At 38.3% G+C, this 21,462-nt stretch overlaps 1 protein-coding gene and 2 long non-coding RNA genes across 13 annotated transcripts in view; 1 reads left to right on the forward strand and 2 right to left on the reverse strand.

Moving 5' to 3' along the window:
• LOC139991173 (uncharacterized) overlaps positions 1 to 21,462 on the forward strand; it is a 143,964-nt gene that overhangs the window by 28,403 nt on the left and 94,099 nt on the right. The gene's annotated exons all lie outside the window — the stretch shown is intronic.
• Positions 1 to 21,462, reverse strand: part of Mxd (MAX dimerization protein) — a 233,250-nt gene that overhangs the window by 24,486 nt on the left and 187,302 nt on the right. Inside the window, exon 7 of one of the 11 annotated variants that reach the window (XR_011800738.1) lies at positions 13,403 to 14,800. The exons of the other annotated variants lie outside the window; for them this stretch is intronic. The gene's annotated coding sequence lies outside the window, so the exon portion shown is untranslated. The remainder of the gene's footprint in view (positions 1 to 13,402; positions 14,801 to 21,462) is intronic. 11 annotated transcript variants of the gene reach the window in all.
• LOC139991178 (uncharacterized) lies at positions 5,448 to 10,064 on the reverse strand. Its single transcript, XR_011800751.1, has 2 exons — positions 6,684 to 10,064; positions 5,448 to 6,149 (listed from the first exon to the last, which is right to left on the reverse strand). It is a non-coding gene; the product is annotated as an uncharacterized lncRNA (long non-coding RNA).

The following is a 21,462-nucleotide window of genomic DNA, read 5'->3' on the forward strand; positions in this document are numbered from 1 at the left end:
CAGTATTCGTAGAAATAAGTAAACGAATATTCTCTGTTATCTCTTCTCGTTAATTTTTATATTTGTTTAATTTTTTGTATCTCTTTAATACCGACAAAAAGAAGTACAAATAGTTCAACAGTGGTGTTTGTTTCGTTGTATCATTAAATTTCACGAATTTCAATTCGTACCTCCGTTTTGATATATTTTATAACGCGTAGCTGTCGATTTTTATATAACATGAGATTGTTTTTTATTTTATATCTTTTTACTTGAAAATTTTTAAACGACGCCATGTTGGTAACAACAAGGTGGGAAAAAAATTATTGTTCGAAGACGATAATTAATAGATTGCAGACGAATCGAGTTACGTCGTAGCCTTTTAACTTTTTTTAACGAAAAAGAGAAGAAAATTGAGAAGAGTCGCCGTGAGACGAGCGCAGCGCGAATTACACTTCGATAGTTCGATCAAGTTTCGCGATGGCTCGATGTTACTGCCCATAAAAATATCTATCGTAGGCGACGCCGAAGACTCTAGTCAACTTGATGACACATTTAACTCTCACCCTTTATAGTGTCAGCCATAAATATAAAGCTGATCGTCGGGAAACATTTGAATACTTCTTCGTCTTCTCTTTTATATGTACCATTCGCGAAAGGTCACTTACCACGATCATGATTATCCATTCAGAGTTTCTTACAACGATCCAATTTACACGAAACTCTTCTTTATCTTTCTTCTTAATCCTTTTGATGTTTATAAGTAATTTCAGTTAAAAGTTTTAACGATGAATTATACCAAACATTTGACAAGCTTGAGTAGATGTTCGTGAAATAAACATTATATGGGAAAATATTTAAATACAAAAACTGTGAAAATTATTTACTACAATTTTTATTGAAAACTTGTAAGCAGTTTGATATTAATTATTACGATGATGAAGATAAATTAACAAAAGTGAGAACGTCTATGACAGACATAATAAATATGACTACCAGCATAAGTAGGAAATAGTCGACTCTTCTTAGACACGCTTATTATAAATGTCACGTGTTCTTTATGCGAAATTTATAGACACCGATCAGATATTAGAGTGTATTTTCAGGATAGAACCGAATAAGACCATACTGGATCTTATGCATACCAACGATACGATTTATGACACGACGGGCCTATAAAATAATAGGCAATAGACAGATTCTGCTTTTTCATCGTAAAGGTCTTCCTATCGAACTTATGCATCACAATGAGCTTCCTTTATACTTTATACGATGAAAATCAAACGTATTCCACGGTTTTCCTATTCCTGTTTTAAAATACTCATTTTCCATCCCCTGCGACATTTACTTTTTATCTTTTGTCATTTATTTTTCAAATACGTTCGTTTGATAAACTTTCAATTTTAAATGGAAATACCAAAAAAAAAAAAAAAAAAGGAGACTTCAGTGTTACTTATCGCAAAGTAACGAAATAATTAACAATTTAACGTTACAATTTCAACAGCATGGTAATTTTAAATTTATCTCGAATCCCATTTTTATGTAAATTTTTTACCATCGCCGAATGAAAATTTTTTAAATGAATTTATCATGTGAACCGTCATATTGAAAATGAAAAAGAAGAAATATAGATTAATCCAGTTATTTCGCCAGATTTATAATAGCTTATTTCATTTTCTTCCGTTTCTATTTCAATCCACTTTTGCAAGAACGTCAAGTACGATTAAAATCAAGAGTAAGCTTCGCTATAATTTATCCCCGAGTTTCCAAAGTTTCCAGCGATGAACGTCACATCCCAGCCTAACATAGTAAACGAAACTTACTCATTTTCATTAACGCTTCCACAGTTTATTCGCTTCCTGTTTTACCGTATTCTCCGTCAAACGAAAGCGAATGTATTCCAATTTCAAGCTAGGATAAGACAAACGAGTCGAAAACTTTGCCAACACGAATGCAGGAATTTCAATTGATATTACGAAGAACAGATCTCCTCTCTCGAGTAATGAAGTTATTCTTTCAAATATTTTTATACGGTATGTGGAAACACTGCTCGGTTATAAATTAATTATATTCTTTTCTTTATACTTGGCAAATTTTTTTTTTTTTTTTTTTGAAAAAGTGCCTAGAAACGAACGATATTTTATTCAATAAAACGTCCCTGAAATTCTATGGAAACGCATTGCCAAAAAAAATCTGAAATTTCGCGATAAAATTATTCGAAAACTCGGTAATATAAAAGTTAATTTCATATTAATTCTACGGAAGCAGAACGAACAGTGCTAATCACGAAAACGGTAACAAACGAGGTGAACTTCTAACTCTACCTAACCAGTGTATTACGATTTACTCGAATCTCCAAGTATCGAAGCTTTCTAAACGACCCGTGGTAGTCCTATAGGATAATCACATCGCGCGTTACCACGCTACAAAATAAATACAAATTCCGCAATCCCGCGGAGACACATCGAATCACCTCGCAACCGAACAAAATCCACCATTTCTCCTAGTACTCTTCTCTCACGCAAACAACGTGAACAGCAAAGTTCTCCGAGCAACCTACGTCGAATCTTATTTATTTACCGAATAATACACAAGCGGAACCTACGAGCGACGAAATGCTTCACGAGGATCGAGTAATTAATTCAAGACGAGGGACCAAACGAAAGCACGAGCGACTTAATGTCATTCGCGGCGCGCGGAGGATACTATCAGGACTTTCGAGGCGGCTTCGACTCACGAATGCAATCTCTTTCCATTGGAAACGGTGTTTCTCCCGCCGCGACTATCGAGGATTGCAATGAAATGTTTATAATGGTGCAAACACACGCGTGCGATCCGAATGAAATCCCAAACTCGTTTGTATGCAAATTCCACCGCCTGGCCCTTCTCCCTTTCTCAGCCTGTCTTTCCACGCGTTCTTTCGCTTCTATCCCTCTTTTCTTCCATCTGCCGAGCCACCCTCGTGTACGCGTGCACCCTCCGCTATAGTAATTAAGCGACGCTAAGAGGTTCCTGCGTTTCCCCATTCTTACGTTAGGCAGTTCGCTTTAATTGTTACGCGTCGATTGCACGCGTGAAATTTTTTAGTTTTCTTTCTTGTTGTTTTTCTTTTTTTTTTTCTTCTTCTAGTTTTTAACGTTGAGGGATAGGTTGGCGAGCGATTTTGGAAATTTTATGAGAAATCGGGGGTGCTTTCGCGAGATAAGGGGATGGTCGGTAGGACACAGCGCGTCCAGATTAGTGGAATATGGGGATCGTAATATAAAGTGGAATAGGGGTTGCGATAGCAGGATTTTAGGGGGTGATCTCTTTCTTGCTTTGTTTGCTAATAATCCGGATATGTTTTGAATTCGAGAGTTTTTACGAGTCCCAGTGAATCCGAAGTTCGTTTTTACGTCTCGATTGTGATCTAGAGTTTTAGGTCGGCCTTTGGATAAGAATGTCGTGACTTTAGTTACATCAAAGAAGAAATATGGAAATATTCGTTTTCGAAGTATAGTAGCCACAGTCCGGATATACAGACTATTTTAATAAATTTGTGTACTGTTAAGGTTACTAGATGTATGTGAATACAAAGAAACGCGTGGATAAATTGTAAGGTAGAAAATATATATTTTAAATACCGAAGTGTAAATACAAATCGGAATATAATTGAGCTGATCCAGATCCGCACGCTAGCAGCGTTACCCTATGACTGAAAACCCTGAAGCCAACGTCGCCTTGTCGATGGTTTCAGTGCTTGAGAAAACTAAGATACTTTCGAAATGTACATTCGTATAATGTCCTAGTTAGAGCATCGTTGAATTTTCCAATCTTTCAATCAATCTGTTCAACGAGAGTTTTCTGTTTCATCTGCCGTTTAGTTTATTGACTTGATTTATCGATATCCACGGAATTCTATTCGGTTTTAAATCTTCGAAATTGAATATGTAACGCCCGCCGCAGATACGTGTGAAATTCACCCGCATCTCGTTACATACGAAATTTTGTCAATAATGATACCATAACGGTGATAGCCCGACGCAAAGCGACGATCGTTATGATATGGAAATCATTATCGACGCTATTGAGGCACGTTTATGCGGTGTCCGTTCCTTTAATGAATCTATTCGTAATTTTACGTGCGTTTGTCTCCATTATGAGCGAAATTTCGTTAGTTCTTTCCAGACATAGTAGATAATTCTATTGTACATTGAAATCATTATAATTACTCGAAGCATATTAAATTACAGGATGGGGAAAAAAAAGAGATTGAGAATTATAGAAGTACACGTAGAAATAAGTAAAATGTGAAGAATATGATTTTTTAATTAAAGCCTCGTTTTTGGGAAAATCCTGCATGATACGCGCGTATCTGATAAGTTCCAAATTCCACTTTCTTAAAAACGAATCTTTAAATGAAAACGATGCTCCAAATGAACAAATTTTATTCCAGATATTATTTATTTATTCGAATTATCCTCGCACGTAGAATAATCTCCAGTTGCATTCTATTACACTGTGCTACGTAAATCTGTATTTTCTTATTCGGTAAAATTATCAACACGCATTTATCGTGCAATTTCTACAGTTTCCACGGGATCCTTTAAGGTGCACATTTTGTAAAAGGTAAACGCCTCGAAACGGCGAACCCGTTATCCATCGAGAATCCGCGCATCCTTGATGGATCTTGCGATCGTTTTTCAGAAAATTTCGCGTAGAAACTCGCTCCGTTTCCAGGTCACCGACAGCGTCAACGAGTTTGCCCGCGAAGCTTCCCGATTTCATCGTATATTTCCCATTTTTAGAAAGAGTACCCCACGTTCGTCGAGCTATCCAGTTCCAGCCAGCGCGGGCAAATTGCGTTTCGTATCAGCTTCGAATTGCGGATTTGGCGAGCGAAAGCGAGCAAAGAAGAGAAAATAAATGGCCATCGGGGAATCTCGAGGACACTTTCGGACGAACGAGAAATCGTTCTTCTCCTGTCGCCACTGTACCAGGCTCGTTTAATTAAAAATTAACGCGATCAACGCGGTGCAAAATATTATGCAAGTTGGAGAAAGTTTCGCCGAGAGATACGATGTACGAGGGCAGTTAATAGGCGAGGATTAGCCTGATTTGTATCTGGCAGGAGGGTTTCTTAGTTCTTCCTTAACGTCTGTTAATTTTGCCTCGTGCAAAAATTGGGAAAACTTGGACGAGATATTCGGAATTTAATTAGCAATGGATAAGAATTTTAAACTGTTTCTACGTGGCTAAGGAAAAATATTTGTCCCGAGTGTTAGAGCAAAAAGTAAATTATTCTGATCGAGTTGTTTGCTTTAATCCGGTTGCGTTCTTTCGGTTATTTTCGATCAAACATCTCTCAGTATTTTCAGTATCAGTATCTTTTAACATTAAACAATATTTTAAAACCGAGTGAAATATGGAAAGACTGTTATTATTGAAAGTATCGTTGCCAGCAGCGTGAATGTTGTTTTCAATTTTACGCTAAAATACAAAAATACCAAAATTCGAGTATCGTAGCAGAGTTAAGAAATACTTTTTGTAAGATTCGAAATTATTTACGATGAAGTCTCGGTTATTCGAAGTTCCGTATTATTCGACTTGCTCTGAACTTTACCATAACTTCGTAGCATTACTTTATCTCTTTCGAAATTTTAACACGAAAAGTACGAAAATGTAAATAGTTAGGTACTGTGAAAGCAATTAATCAAACTTTCAACAGATTAAGTAATTAATTACATTTAAATACATGTACAACATTATATTATCAAAACGTTATCTACGATTTTATCATGCGATTTATGAATACTAATAAACCTTTCCGAGTTCTCGATTATTCGAGGTAGGTCCGTTCCACGTCATCTTGGATAATCGTGTTTCTATTGTATTAACAATAAACGAAAAGTTACGTCGTTCACGAGGAGTATAAAATTAATTTACTACGTTAAATAGCTACAACGAATTTACTATTTTCCAAGTAAATACAGCACATTTTCTTCATCATCTGTTGAAAAGACATTTCTTCTGTCTTTGATGAATTTTCGAAACGAATGTTTGACTGGCACTAGAGAAAAATCGAAGAGGCGGAAGTTGGAGAACTTTAACACGGCCATTACCATCCTCCACCACAGAGAATTATGTGATACTTCGATTCAAAACACGTTTCTCTGTTAGACCGTAAAAAACTAGAACAAACATGTTTATCGCGTGTTACAGGCGCTGCAAAACATTTCCAGCTGACTTCAAAGAGATTTAAAATTATTTCTCCGTTCGTGCGTTGCAAAAACAAGCCGATCGTCTTTCCAATGCTCAAATTCTTCATATTAGAACAGAAAACGTCGTGTTCGATATTGATCGATCACATTTAAATAAATCGCTCGAACTATAATAGCGTTCACAATTTTGAGATCGTAGAAAGAAATTTGTTTAAAAATTGGGTCGCTTATATTATAAAAAATTGACAGAACCGAGTAGCAATGGTTCTGGATGGATTGCATATAAATGAACAATTTTTATAAGGAATGTCAGGATGTAGTCGAAAGGAATAAATTAAAAGTTGGATACTCGAGTTCTCGTGTTTCGTGGAATCGAGGAACAAGACAAAGAGGATGTTTCTGCTACAGATATTCACGGATCTCAGATTGTATTTGCAAAGATACGGCGGAAGTTTGGAATTTTCTAGGGAAACTCTAATCATCTTATACTCGGCCCTTAATCACCTTACTCGCTTTGTTAGTCCACGCTTCGTGGAACGCTTAAGTTCACTGCAGCGTCAATGAAAGCTCGTTTCTCAATCCTATTCGCTTCTTATTCGAACTACCCGTTTCCGTGGAATCGGCACTCGTCTACTTGGAGCTTAGCAAATAAATATCGCAAGCAATTGCTATCCATTTAAAAACTACTCAACTCTATGCTAAATATAATTTCGAATCTTGCATCCCATTTGCATTGCATTTTATTTCCGAGGTTTTACACGTATGGTTCTTTTTATCTGTAGAACTTCTTCAGCTTTGAACTCCTATCTTTTTGAGGGATTTGATCTACCTTCTTCTTTGCAACTTCTTCTATTTCCTGGCCTTTCACCCTTTGCGATTGAATTTTTATCTTTCGCGTGTTCTCTTTTTCTTTTGTTTCCTCCAACTCTTCACCCTTTGTGCTTAAACTTTTCTACACTTTCATTATCCTTATTTCTCCTTTTTTCTACCTTCTTCAAGGTAGCCCTCTTGCCTTACGAACAATTTTCTATCCTTTTTCAACGATAAATAAATAAACCGATGCTCGAAAACACGGTACGCTCGTGTAACAGTCCAGCAGAAGCATTTCTAGGAAATTACATAAATTCTGCCGGAAGACTCTGTAATTTCAGGCTGTTCCGAACGAAACCCTGACAGCCATTGAGAACTCCAGGGCGGATTCGATAAATATTAAAAGTCGCGTGAATCTCTGGGTCAAGCCACGATCGAACCTTGTACTTCGCGAAACAATCCGTAGAAACAGAACGAACGTGTTTGTCGTCTAAATTCAGAACAGATACTGTCGCGTGACCAAAGTTCTACGCAAAACCGCGTAGATTCCCAGGTCGACGATACAACGGTCGCTGTCAGACGTCGATGCCAGGAAATTTGCCTATAAAATGCAGGTATATACCGCCGGTCTAAATCACACGGTCTGCAGATAGCACGTGTGCACCGCCGCGTATCGTGCACACCATCGTCGTCTATACGCCATATTGGTGACGCGTGCGACGCTAAGTTATTCTGGAAATTGGCGCTGCTCCAAAGATCTTCGCCGGCGTTCTTCCTTCGACACACGAACCCATATGCCCTTCCTGTTTTCCCGTCTTTTCCTTTCCGTTCTTCGACGTCTCCTCCTGAAGTTCCCTTAATATTTCGTTCCGTTCTGTCTGTCTTTTTCGGCACTCTTAAAAGTCTGACCTTGCTTCGGATGCGTTTTCCATTATTTCTTCTGACGGCTGAATGTGCAGGAATTTACTTTGAGAATAGAGTGTGTGTTTTAAAGCGTGTGGATATTTTTGGACAAATTTATTATCTTGTCGTATTTATTGTTTCCTTCTTTTGGAGTCTTTTTTTCTTTTTTATTTTTGTTTGTTTGTTAATTCAGTGGTTTTGAGTTGAATTTTGAAGGTTCTCAAATGTTTACTTCGATTCACGCACAATTTGGTTGCCTTTCTGTCCTCGGAGTTCGAACGTAGATGAATTTACTTCTAGCGGACGATATATCTTCCTAGATTTTCATTTGTCTTGTCTTTCTTCTCGAATCTTGTCTTACTCTATCATCTTTGGACTGTTTCCATTTAAATATTTTTATCATAGTTGTGTCTCTTTCGTAGATGTGAATTCGTCACACGATGCATCGATAAGAAAGTATTTTCGATAAACCACGAATTTCGATATATTGTACGTTTCTCGTTTCTGAACTGAGAAAATTAAACGATGTAAGGGAATTGAAAACCGACGAACGATATTTTCCATCGGCACACATAGTTTTAGACGCATCGGTGAGAGTTTGAGACATCGTAGATGCCATTTTACATACTCCAGATCCGCGTGACTCAGAGCGCCAATTTGAATATGGTTCAACTACATTTCCTTGAGTTAGCATGTTTCCCCGAGAGACTGCTGGAAGGATGTCTACAAGTTGCTGCTCATTTACATATTCCTCGGACCAAGAAACTCTCCTTCGTCGCCAGCAGGATTATTTGCAAAATTGTAAACGTTTTCGATTAACGATTCAGCCCTGTTACAGAGACACGCGACGCAAGCTATTCCAAAAATAATAGTAATTTATACACAAATTTCTGACAATCGACGCGAATAACTTTAAATTATGCGAAACTTCCTGAGACTTTTGATTGTTCGAAAACTTTTTAATGACGAATTAAAATAAGGCTGGAATAAAATGGAAATACTACGTTAAAATTAACTAAATATGAAAAAATCGCACGAAGATAATATTTACAGATTCTAAGGAACAGATTATTTATGCAAAATAAATTTACATGCATTAAGGAAATTACCATAAAAACCCGTTAAAATCAAGAATAAAACTCGTCTGTGATTACCTACTATGGAAACAAGAAGAAAGCGCGCTTCATAAATGCTATCATGTCTAATATTGTTTTACGTCTACGATCGATCAATTATTTCCGACAAGTAAGAGGACAATAACTTTCGTACTTTAAAAATAATACACTTGAAAACCATCGACCATTTAAGCAGGCTTCTCAGTCAAATTCATAGAATTCTAAACACACTTTCCTGTAGTCCATTAAAAATTTTATTTCTCAGTAGCACGCGACCATTTAAATTCGCGTGTAAGATATAAATTGCTGCAATCTGTGCGATATAAAAAAAAAAAAACAGAGAAAAAATGGTAAAAGAAAGGAGTGACACGTGAACACAAGGTAAAGTGGGCAATAGCGAGGCGAGAACAATGCGAGGACACGAGCTGACCTTGTCAGCCAATTCCATCGATTGATGTCTAATAATCGTTGCGAATAGGTAGTTTCGAAACAAGTATTTCCACCGAAAATTGTCGCGATTCGATGTTACGATTAACCGGAAACCTAACCGCAAAACGGTCCCAGCCGATTGAAGTTGCACGATAAAGCCCCTGTAAGGAATATATCGCATGTTACAGGCAATCTCGGCGAAAGTTCGCAATTAATTCAGTTACGTTGCGTTCAGCTTAGTGTGGTACACTATTGTTTTGCAAACTGTCTGGTTACGGAGATGTTTCGTCAGAAACCGTTTCATCCAAATTTCCGTGAAATTTCGCTGTTTGGTATTCATTTTCATTTGGTAATTCAAAACCGTCAATGAAAGCCTTTCACGTATGTACGTATGCATGTCGATCTCACGCTATACATCCGCCATTCAAAAGCAAACTGTTAAATTTTTGAACGGTTACTACACGATTGAAGCTTAACAAGCCTGTTTTAATTAGGTACTATAGTAAAGTATTAAATTTTTGGATGGTCGCTACACGATTGAAATTTAACGAGTCCGCTTTAATCGGATACGGTGGCTTGTAGAAAGAGTAATCGCGTATTACCTTTGCTACTATCAGATAATTCAAAATAAGAATTATCACATGCTATGCTATTCTCTCATCCTTCGAATTTACGAAAATTACGAAGATTACACGAAGATTTATAAAGTATGAATAGCGACGACGAAAATATCAAGCAAATCCGTGAAATTGTTTAATAGCCGCAACATCGACAAACAGAATTCGACGATGGGAACTGACGAATTAGACAGGTAAATTAGCAGGTTCGGCGAACTATGCGATTAATAGAAACTTGCTTCTAACGAGTAACGAATATTTGCATTAGCAATCGGAAGAAATCATCGCAAGCTCAAAAAACTACTTAATCATTCCACGAACACCTCAACGACGGAAAACCGCCCCTAACATCGAGCCGAAAAAGAAAAGAGAAATAAAAGAGAAAGAAAAGAAAAAGGAAGAATAAAACGACTCACAGCCAACAAACAGCAAGCTCCAACCTCATCAACCGGGGAACTTCTCGAGAACAATCTTTAAGGGAAAGGGAAGCTTTAAAAATCAGAAGGCTGGCCGCCGCCTAGAGCAATTTAAATCACCACGAAGACCACGTCGAGACCCGATCGCAGAGTAGAGTTTCTCCTGGCCGCAAATACTGTCCTCGAGGAACGGAGGGATGAGCGAAGGAATCACCCCGTAAATTTGAGCGGGGGTGCGCGCGATTTCCTGGCGATACAAGTTGGCCCGAACTCCGTGCTAAAAGCCAATCTCCAGCCAGCTGCGATTAGCGTGACCGTCCTCGTCGTCTTCGTCATCGTCAACGGAGCCAGCCGCAGCCTGGGGGACGGAACTTCCGAGATAGATAATACCCCGGGATGTCCAAGTTGGAAGACCTTCCCTCCTCCCTTAGCTCTCTCTCTCTCTCTCTCTCTCTCTTTCCCTGTTTCTCGTCTTTCTCTTTCCCATCCCTCGTATCCTTTCCAACCTTCTTGGCTCCGGGAAGAAACCTTCGAAACTACCACACGAGCACGAAGGAACCGAGGGAACGCCACGTGGATGTGTTTGTAATTCTACTTTCCGCATGATTCAATTTATTTCTGTGGTGCCTTCGGCCTGGCTACTGCTTGAAAGTCCATCGAGAATGTACACTACCGGCCATAAGAATTTCCACGCCTCCGAATTATTGCAAATACGTAAAATATAGTTTGAAGGAAACTCTTTAATTTAATTTCGACCCCTGACGTTGGGTTAGATAATCGTATGAATCACGTGCAGTTAGTGGTTATCGGTAGAAGCTATAGTTAAGTCACAACTGGTGCAGTGGTCATTTTGTCACGTAGACGATGTATGTTCAGGTATTTATAGATACAAAGTTAACAAAGATTGCGAAGATAAGAAGAGGCGATGGTTATTGTGTCTCGTATCAAGTCACCAGAAAAGTAAAAATTGTTGCGATCTGATAGACACCATCTAATCGGTTATGCGTTAAATGTTATGTTAATCCATAACCGATTAATCCGAATAAAATGGAAGGTGAATGAAAATTGGTCCTGCGACAATATCCGAGTTAAGTAACTTAACGAGCGAGTTAAGTGGCGCAGAGTGTTTCAGTTTAATTTAGCGGAACATTTGATCTCGGTTATGGGAAGGAATAGCGAATTAACCAGTAGAAGGACCTTCTTTCACGATAATATCGAAAATGTAACAAAAGTATTGGGTTATCCCGATCCAATTGCATTAGATATGCAAATATTTGTGGACAATAGCGTACATGGTCTGCGAAAAAGAAACCAGCGAAGGTTGGATAGGCTGGGAAAAGAAGGCGGAAGACCTGCTGGTATTCACGAGGTCACGATGAACCCTCTTTCTTTCCTCCTGCTCTTCTTTTTCGGCATAAGGATTACTTTCTTTGGTTGCCGGAGTTTCCTTCAGTTTTCCCTCGATTCGGCTCCGATTTGCGATAATGAGTTTTCAAACTCTTTTAAGCGAACGATGTGTATCCAACCCGCTTTGCCCAAGGATCGAAGAACGACACACTTCCAGGGACTTCCAGGAGACTGTGAAATTCTATTTCCTTCCGGCAATCGCTCCTGTTTCCCGACCTAACGAAAATCCCTGCTACAGGCCAGGGATATTGGTAGCCGGCTGGTTTAGAACTTGCCAAAGTATCGATAGAAGGATTATCCTTGCTTTTGTTTTACCTTCAGTCTCGATGTTCTATGATAATAACAACGACTGTTGCGTGAGGTAGATTAAATTATCACTTTCTGGGGGATGAAATGAGAAACGAAGGGAGTAATAGAGAAAAGTATTTAGGGGCTTTTAAAGAGATAGTTTGAAGCTCCTTTGTAAGGTTTAGTTTAGTCTCTTAGCTCAACTTTCAATCCTGCTGTTTTCCTCACTTCCTCGCGTTTGTATCTCCTCAGAGATCTCGTTTCTTTGGAATGCTTTATTTATAAGAAACGTGGAATACGCGAAATTATATTCACTAAACATATACTAAAAAACTATATTGAACACTAGAACCAAATACTTAAAAACTATCGATATTCGAACAGTATCTATGGAAACGTAATACTCATATAGACCCAAGGAGAACAACAGGGTGAATTATACTGCGGGCATTCCATTAAAGGAAACTTTAATATGAAATTAAAAGAAGCAATGATTTTGTTCATATTTTCTACAAGTAGCGGCGTTAATTTCGCTGTGATACAAATTACGCTAATATAATATACTGCGAATGTTTATGTATTTATAGGAAAATTGAGAAGGCACAAAAATGCATAAAATGCACGTAAAATGAAGGATATATGAAATACCCAAAGCAAAGTACTGAAGCAAGTAAGACAATTCCATGTCCAGGTTTCATCTTCTCGATTATAATGGTAAAAATATGAATTTACATAAATAAATATTCCCTACCCCTCGCACCAATATCTACATATAGTACAATAGTATATATATATATAGTGCTTATGGTTAAATCGTGTTTTCAAGCCCCGTTCTCCACTAGAACTTAGCGTCTCGAACAACGCTATATCCCAAGCACTGTAAACGCGACCCAGAATCAAAGATCGGTCGTATAACGAATTTCTATTCCAAATACGATACAAAATCTAAGATCTACGTAAAACCAGAGAATAGATCGATGCAGCCACGTGCAACGACAATCGATCTTTCGCGGCCGCCGTGGGACAAACGATTCTGGTCGTTGCCACGAAGGATTAACAGAAATTTATGCAGCAACATCTGCCACCGGTGTCTCAGCGTTCGCCCGTTGCTGATTCAATCGCGGCACGCAGCTGGGCCAGCGCGCGGCCCGCGTTAACATCTTCCAAGTTGGCAGACGACTTAACATTTATCACGTGAGATTAATTAATGACAGCGAGACAGCCGTAAGCGTATATACCTGGTAAACCGTGCAGATTTCTCTCTTCCTTCCAGCACTCTGCTTCCGTTTCACTTTTGCGCATACGTTTCTCTGTCTTACTGCTTAACACGTTCGTCTTTCTGTCTCTGTCTGTCTGCCTGTCTGTCTGTCTCTCTTTCTTTCTGTTGCTTCCCTGAGAATAAGTCGACGAGCAGTTCTTCTCGAGAACATCTGGTGAACTCGATTTGCTCTTGATACGTTCGTACTTATGTAAGTACGCGTACACGTGTGTATTTTCTCCTCATCTCTTGTTCTTGATATTCCTTTTCATTTTTCGATGATTTGCAATGGTTTGCGTTTGTTGGATATTAAGTTTCTTTTTTTTTTCTTTTTTTTTAAAGATTTATTACGTTTGGAAAAATATTTGAAAATGCTGTAGCAATTCTTTAAATTTAATAAACGTTAGTTAATATGTTTTGTGACACGATATGTTTCGGTGACGTCAAACGAGATCAAAGTAATTTTAACAATGTTCGATACGAGTAAGTTATATTAATCGCGATTGAGTGTTGATCGATCGAGAATATTGATTCGAACGAAATAAAAAGATCGGAGTAAAATATATTTTTGTAAGAAATAAAATATTTAAGTAACGTTCAGGTAGTGGCATTTTTATAAAAAATAAAAATTCATTAGAATTAAGGTAAATAACTTATTCATTCTTCCGTCAATTTCTTCGCGCTGTTAAATACATAAAATATGTTCCTTATTTATAATCAACATTAATTTATAATCATATATTTTTATAAACTTAACAGAAAGACTGCGATTTAAGATTTATGGAAATTAATTATTATAAGTAGAATCTACTAATTGTAAGTAGGAAGCTATTTTCTAGTTTGTCGTGTATTCCCTCGCTGATGTTTCTTTACCTTTACAACGAGAGCCATTTGCCATTTTATCTTCCAAGTGTCATTGATTACCCATAAATTAGTTTTAATTTGTTCCACTCGTGATACGTTGTAATTGCACCGATGATATATAATTTTATTATAATCGTTTTCTTTGGCACTATAGCTAATACTTAAGAGAATCATAAGAATAGGGATTGATTAGTATCACATTCTAATATCATCGTGGAGAATCGCGTTACATGCAACGGAAGCTCAAAAGTTAAAGAGAATCAAAATGAAAAATTTGTCTTCTTAAAGCGTCGAAGTTGTCTTTAATCGAAAGCTAGAGAGCACGTTTCTTCAGATAAGAGAAGGGATTTTTAGTTCGACTTTTGGGTAGTTAACAAAGGCTTTTAACTCCGAAAGAACGATCCATCCGTTCAGAGCAAAGTTCACAATCTTCAGCTGAAGATCTTCAACGTGAGAGAGTGGGTTTTCAAGTGACGAGAGTGAGAACTTAACATAAATCGCAACTTACAGAAAGCTGAAAACAGAAAAAAGAAGACAAGAATTGTTATACGATTAGAGAAACGGTATAACAAGCTATAAACAGCTATATTCTTTCTTACTACGTTACTTCCTACTGCGATAATTCTGTCCGATACATTACGATGATGGAAAGAAAATGATCGATCACGGTATGAACAAATACACTGCGTCCCAGTGACTATAGCGATTGACCATTATTCTTTATGATTTTTGTATTATTAAAATAGTGAAATTATTATAAGGATTAAAGTCAATGAAAAGTTAATTAAATTGAAAAATTGGAGCTCGGTCCAAGAATTATTATAATTTTTTAAATACTTTGCAACGATCTACAATTTTTGACAAAAGCTGCATACCGATCCTTGGTAGAAAAAATAAAAAATCTTTATAACGAGAGTACTTGATACTCGTCGATTAAAAAAGAACTACAAGAAATACAGTTTGTTTCCTTCTTACACGAAGCACGTAGGAATTAAAATTCAAGTTTGGACGAGCCATTGTCAATCAGCCATTTGTTTTCCACCAACATAACACTTAAAAAAAATATAGTATTTTAAAAATTCCGTAAGTACCAAGAATATTTATCACTCCAATTAGAAATCGATTAAGCAGCATCTTCCTCCCTTCCAAGCACAAAATTAAACTCAATCGCTCTCGTTAACTAACCGGTCTCGCTTTATCCGTGCCAGATAAATTCCCCGAGATAGTTATTGCCTGACAATCGTTCAACTAACAGTAACCCCAGTCGGTCGAAACCACGAAAATCCTCAACTTTCCGCGAACAGAATTTTCTGCACGCGAAATAATGATTCTCGTATATGCGCGACTCGTAAAACACTTTTATAAAACGTGTCGAACGTGTTTCGACTAATGCTGCAGCACCGATAGAAAACGTAAAAGGGAGGAAGAAAAAAAATTGTGGGAAACACGAGGGGAATGACGGCGCTCGTAAACGATTTTCGACCGTGAGAAAGGGGTGACACGCGCGAAATCGGGATTTTGATTGCGCAAGTTATCGTCGACGAGATCATCGTCGAGCGGCGCGGACGTCAGCTCGGTGAAAAACGACGCGATCGTCTGTTTAATATACCGGGTGACCGGCGATAAACGACGAATAAATTCCACGGTCGGAATCTACACGCGTAATTACCGGAGTGTCACGGCGCCCCATGCCTCCAGATACAATTCCTACGGGGGAAAAAATACGCTTAATACTTTGTTTCGGTAGTTTTCTTCTTTGCTCTCGTGTTTTTGTTCGAAATTGATCGTGTTCCGGTGGTATTAAAAAGACGTATCCCGCGATTGGTGGTAATTTAAGGTCCTGGTGGGAACGAAAAAGGGTTGAGTTCATATAAATTTTAGGTAAAATGTAGTTGACTTCACGCCGCATTCGATGAAGGTGTGAGTACTGGATTAGAAAAGGGCCTTTCAGAACTGAGGTTCCTTTGAATCGCGGGAAGAATTTTGTTGTACCAATTCTCGTCGGTAGAAACACATTTATTTCTTTTTACGTTTCCGCAAAGAAGGCAGAGATGTTCTACGATTCAGGATTAGCTTCGCTGAAATATTTCATGCTCGAAGAGTATCAATTTTCTATTTTATCCAGTTACAATTTAATAAACGTATAATTACGCGAAGTAGCAATAATGATAAAAAGTCACAGATTTAACTTCAGAAATCGTGAATTTAGTTAAAACGATGGAGAATTGAAACGATAGAAACGGGTGTACGATTTCTTGTCAATCGAAGCTAAAGAATTATATATTATTCATTATCGAATTTTTAATCGACGATGTGCGGTATATAGACAGTAATAAGATTGGGAAAACGCAAGCGTCCCCGCGACCGCGTGACGATTTCCAGCGGATTTATCGTTTGTAACAGCGCAGACAGGCGCGCGTCCACGGGAATTTATGTCGCCTACGGTTATTTATCTCCTTTTCGGTACGTGCAGGCGATAATTGCGTACCGTGTGGCCCTTAATCATCCGAATTACTATGCCGCAATTTTAATTATTGCCAGCCGCGATTGTACTCGCGAAATCGATTTCAAATAATGGTCTCTCTCTATGCTAGTCCGCCAACTAATTAATGTAACTCCGCGTACAACCTCTTTCCTCATACTTTTTTTCTGTCATTTCGTTTTCCACATGAAACCATCCTCGTTCGAATAAATTAGCAATAGTTCGTCGATGGACCGTTTTCGTTCGAATTTTCATTATCAATCGTGGCTAATAAACTTAAATACTGGTCAATTTTCGTAAATTTAATGTTCTACGAACGTACATGGTGTTCAACGATAGTTAGTTATGCTTCTTTTTAATCTGTCGTTTAGTTGCTGTTGGAAGTTGCGTGACAGGAATACTGTTATTATCGAGGAATTTTAATGGCTTATAAAGATATTTTATTTGATATGGAAATGAAAATCGTTGCATCATAGCGCCATTTTCATAGATCAATGACAATCTCGTGTTCTATAGAAATCTTACGTTTAGTTTCACCGTTGTTGTAATATTGAAAGGTTCTCTCCTAATGCTATTAGGAGAAACTAATCTGAATTTTTAACTTTACGATAGGTGTAGTACAATTTTTGCTATCAAAGAGGCCTTCGAGAATTTTTTATCGGATGCACGGATAGACGAAATTATTTATTTTTTGTATGTACCCTCGCAAATACGAATATTTCGATCATTAAAGAAATAAATTGTCTTTTTAATCATTCTCTTTCTATTTCTTGTTAGATCGTTATACGTAAAAGGATTAATCGTTGTTGAACGATACGCGCTTGACAGTTGACTGGTTGCGACGAAAGCCAAAAGGAAAAATGGACCAAGGTCCTCTTAACGCGATCTCACCTCGATCCATAGACTGGGATCAATGACATTTGTATTCGTTGCAACATTCACGTATCACGTTCTAGTCGAGCGCATTATTGGGTCGACAATAGATATGCGTTGGAAAATTTCTCGAAAAGAACAGCGCGTAAGGAAATCAACGCCAACCGTGACACACCGACGCATTGAAAATGCTCCATTGCTGCGCTTTTTTTCCATCAGATACCATAGTCGACGCTGACATCACGATCCGATAGTGCGTATTACTCATCGATAGAATATTTCGCGTGAATATTTTTTTATAAAAATAAAAAATTGCCTATATTGGAATAGGCTGATAAACGATCGTTCAAGTATGACGTGTCGTTATAGTTTTCATCGTTTCGTTAACTTCCATCCAAAAGATTCTTCTTCTGAGAACCTATTGAATCCTTGAATTTGTATTTTAACATTTTATACATTGCTTTTACGTAACACATTAATTTCTTCCGCACAGAACGTATTTAAACGAAGGGAAGAAAAAAGCTCTTTGAGCAGTATAGATGCAACAAGACCTATTAGATCTCCAAAGTAATATTTCAATATTTTTAATATCGTTTTGCAACAAAAGCATATTTCAGTAATATGTATTCCCCTCCTTCGCCCTCAGGACATATTACATCCTCAAAGCAATATTTCACCATTTCATTATAACTTACGTGGAAGAAACCTCCATTATTAAATTCTACTCTCTATAAATCCTTTCCTATTACACGTTGATAACAACGAACGGTAATTTGAGACCTTATATTTTTTAGTTAAATGAAGTGCTGAGAATCGTAGTGGTGTGCAACAGTTCACTGCTACCTTTCATAAAATGGTGTTTTGCGTTCGTCGTTATAAAAGATTGAGTATATTTTTTAACAAAAAAGAATATATATATATCTAATCAATATTAAATTATAAACTATAATAAAATATTTAATGATATTTAAATAACAATGAAAAATGTATATCGTCACGGTGAATAAAGTAGTAACTTAATAAATTACCGAGCTGAAGGGACGATACTTTTAAAGGTTCAAATCTGTCACCACGTTCGAGTTCTCAAGATCTTGACCTACGACACGATGATTCTCAACCAAATGTTTCTCGCTGTTGAATAAATATTTCCTTCGTTTAAATGATACATCGTTTTGACATTTCCTGTAAATATTAACTCTATGCAACAGTCAAGCACATCCACGTAAAACATCTTTAAACGAAAGCAAGAGAAGAGCCATCGAGCCGTGTGGATGCACTAGAGATATTCAAGCGGTGATATACACGTGTACCGTGGCTGTTTCCACGGGCCACAATCGGTGATATTCGCGCGTCGCGTCGCGTTCCAGTCGTGCCGCGACGTACGAACGAGAACGAGGTCAATTGACTGTGCCACTGCTGCACACGGGACTAGACGTGTACACACCACGATACCAATCGTGTACAATGCAATCGTTCCCAAGAACGGACATAGTGCTGGACAAATACGGCTGTCATTCCTGACGAAATCGTAAACACGCGAAAACAATAAACCTTATTGATCTCCGGTACATCCGTCTTCTCCGGGTAAATTCTACTTGGAAAGGAAACTAACCCTTTCGCATGGCAAGACATTGAATTCGTCAGATATGAATACTACAGAGATGAATAGATCAGTACTACTTAGCGAAGTGTAGTTGGTAAAAGACAGTTTAGCATCGTTAAAGAGGGAATTTATTTGGAAAGTCTGAGAGATGCTGTATATTCGTAGTTTTAATTACAACATAGAAAAGAAAGCAGTTTGTTCGCTGCTTTTGATTCGTCGTGGAAAAGCTTGATACAAGCAATGACGAAATCACGCGTGTCATTTTTTAACGGAGGCTAAACACGTGATTAGAATATCGAAATACTAGATAACATACGGAATAACAATTAGAAAGCCGAGTTGGATCGCGGATCCTACTTTAAAAATTATTCGAATTGCAAAGATATTTCTTTGTAGTTCTTCTCAAATTTGAGTATATTTCGAACTATTATATAACCATAATCTTCGTTCGTGAAACAAAAGTCCATCGCCAAAGGTCTAAAGGATTAATCAATCTCCCAAACAATGAACCAGCAAAACACTATCTCGCTAAACGTCGTTGACTTCGCCAAAAACTTTCGACCAAGCGCCGCTACTATCAGCCCGATTCACGAAGTCCCGCATCTGTGCTGCACAGTGCACACAATTTCATTGTACGCACAACAGGAAGCCCGTAGACAGCAAGCGAGACCCATCCATTCGAACATCCACAGCAGAATTCTCAAAGGGCAACCTCAGCTCTAGGACGATCTTCGCGAGCACTTAACTTCAGCGTCCGGTTACGGTCGATCGTCTATTGTTCGCCTGAATTCCATTAGTTAACACAGTTTCTCGTAAACGAGACGCCGTTCGACGCAAGACACGTCGACGAAGATTCGACGTTAAGTCGGGTTTATTTCCATCTGGGGAGGGACGACGAATGGATGGGAAAGTCGCGAGGAATCGAAAGCGATCGCAAACGACGACGAAGAGGAACGAACGATGGCGTAAAACGCGGGGAGAATCGAGCGAACGACGACCACGACGACAGCGAATTAATTCGTCGACCGTATTATCGGAACCGCTCCGTCCATTAGACCGCTTTTTTCCTCGGGACGTAACGATCCGTTCGCCAATGGCAGAACGAACGGCCACCATTCTTTTATTGGCCGCGCGATAGTTAACGAGGACGTCCTTTCCTTTCTCTCCATTCTTATTCGTATAGGTATGTAGCTACATATACATATATGTATATGGATGGGTGCTATTGCTCATAAGTATTTGGACAGTTTGCAGGAGATTTGTGGTAGCGGTGATATTTTAGCAAAATGTATCTATAGATCGATGGCAGTTGCCGCGATCTTTGTAGAATCAGCAGACATTAAACCTGAATTATCTGTTGGCGTTGATATCTAGACGCGATGATTCTTAACCTTTTTCCACTGGTCTGTGATCTGAAGTGAGAAAATTGAGTTTTTTCGAAGTTTAATATTATTACGTGGAGTTAAGAACTGAATACGCGTCTGTTGCTTTCTAAGCGGAGTTTTTGTCGCGTTATCATGAATTTATATTCTCTGTATCGATATGTGTGTTGATTAAATCTTTTGAAAAAGATAGAGTTAGAAACTTAAGAACTAAGATGAGGATTTCTTCTGAGCCAAAATGAACGTAAAACGATAGACATTTCTTTTTTGCTACAGTGTCTAGAAACGTTATAGCTTTAGAATGGAAATTCTTTCCTCACAAGAGCGAAAGACACGGTTCGTAGTTGCCACAAAGGCATTAAAAGCTTCGAGGGATGGTGCATTCACGATTACTAATACCCACGATTCTTCACGGGAATCGATGAAGAAGCTCGGAGAAAGTTAAAATTCCAAGCTGAAGAAAGGGTAGGAGGACTTGGCGACAGGAAGAAGGAAGAGGAAATAAAGAAGGATCTCTACCTTATCCCTTTCGACTAGGCAAATAGGCAAATGGAGGAGGAGGAGGTCAATGCGCACCCTTCCCCCCGCTAAAAAAAAAAGAGAGAAATCAAGACAGAGCCACGTAGAATCGAAACGAAGGATAGTCGAAAGGATAGAGCCGGTGCTTTTTACTGATGCTGGAACCTGGCGTCGCGACGCCCGACATCTCCGAGCTTCCTTCGCGCGCTTCGTCTCTTTCGTTCTTCTCGTTTCACCCTTGCCTCGCCTCTCGTTGCCCCCATTTTTCTCCTTGTTCCTTTCCATCTCACTTACGCGTCGCCCATCCCATCCCCACA

The sequence above is a fragment of the Bombus fervidus genome, chromosome 9, assembly GCF_041682495.2.
Source record: "Bombus fervidus isolate BK054 chromosome 9, iyBomFerv1, whole genome shotgun sequence".
In the NCBI taxonomy this organism is placed as follows: domain Eukaryota; kingdom Metazoa; phylum Arthropoda; class Insecta; order Hymenoptera; family Apidae; genus Bombus; species Bombus fervidus.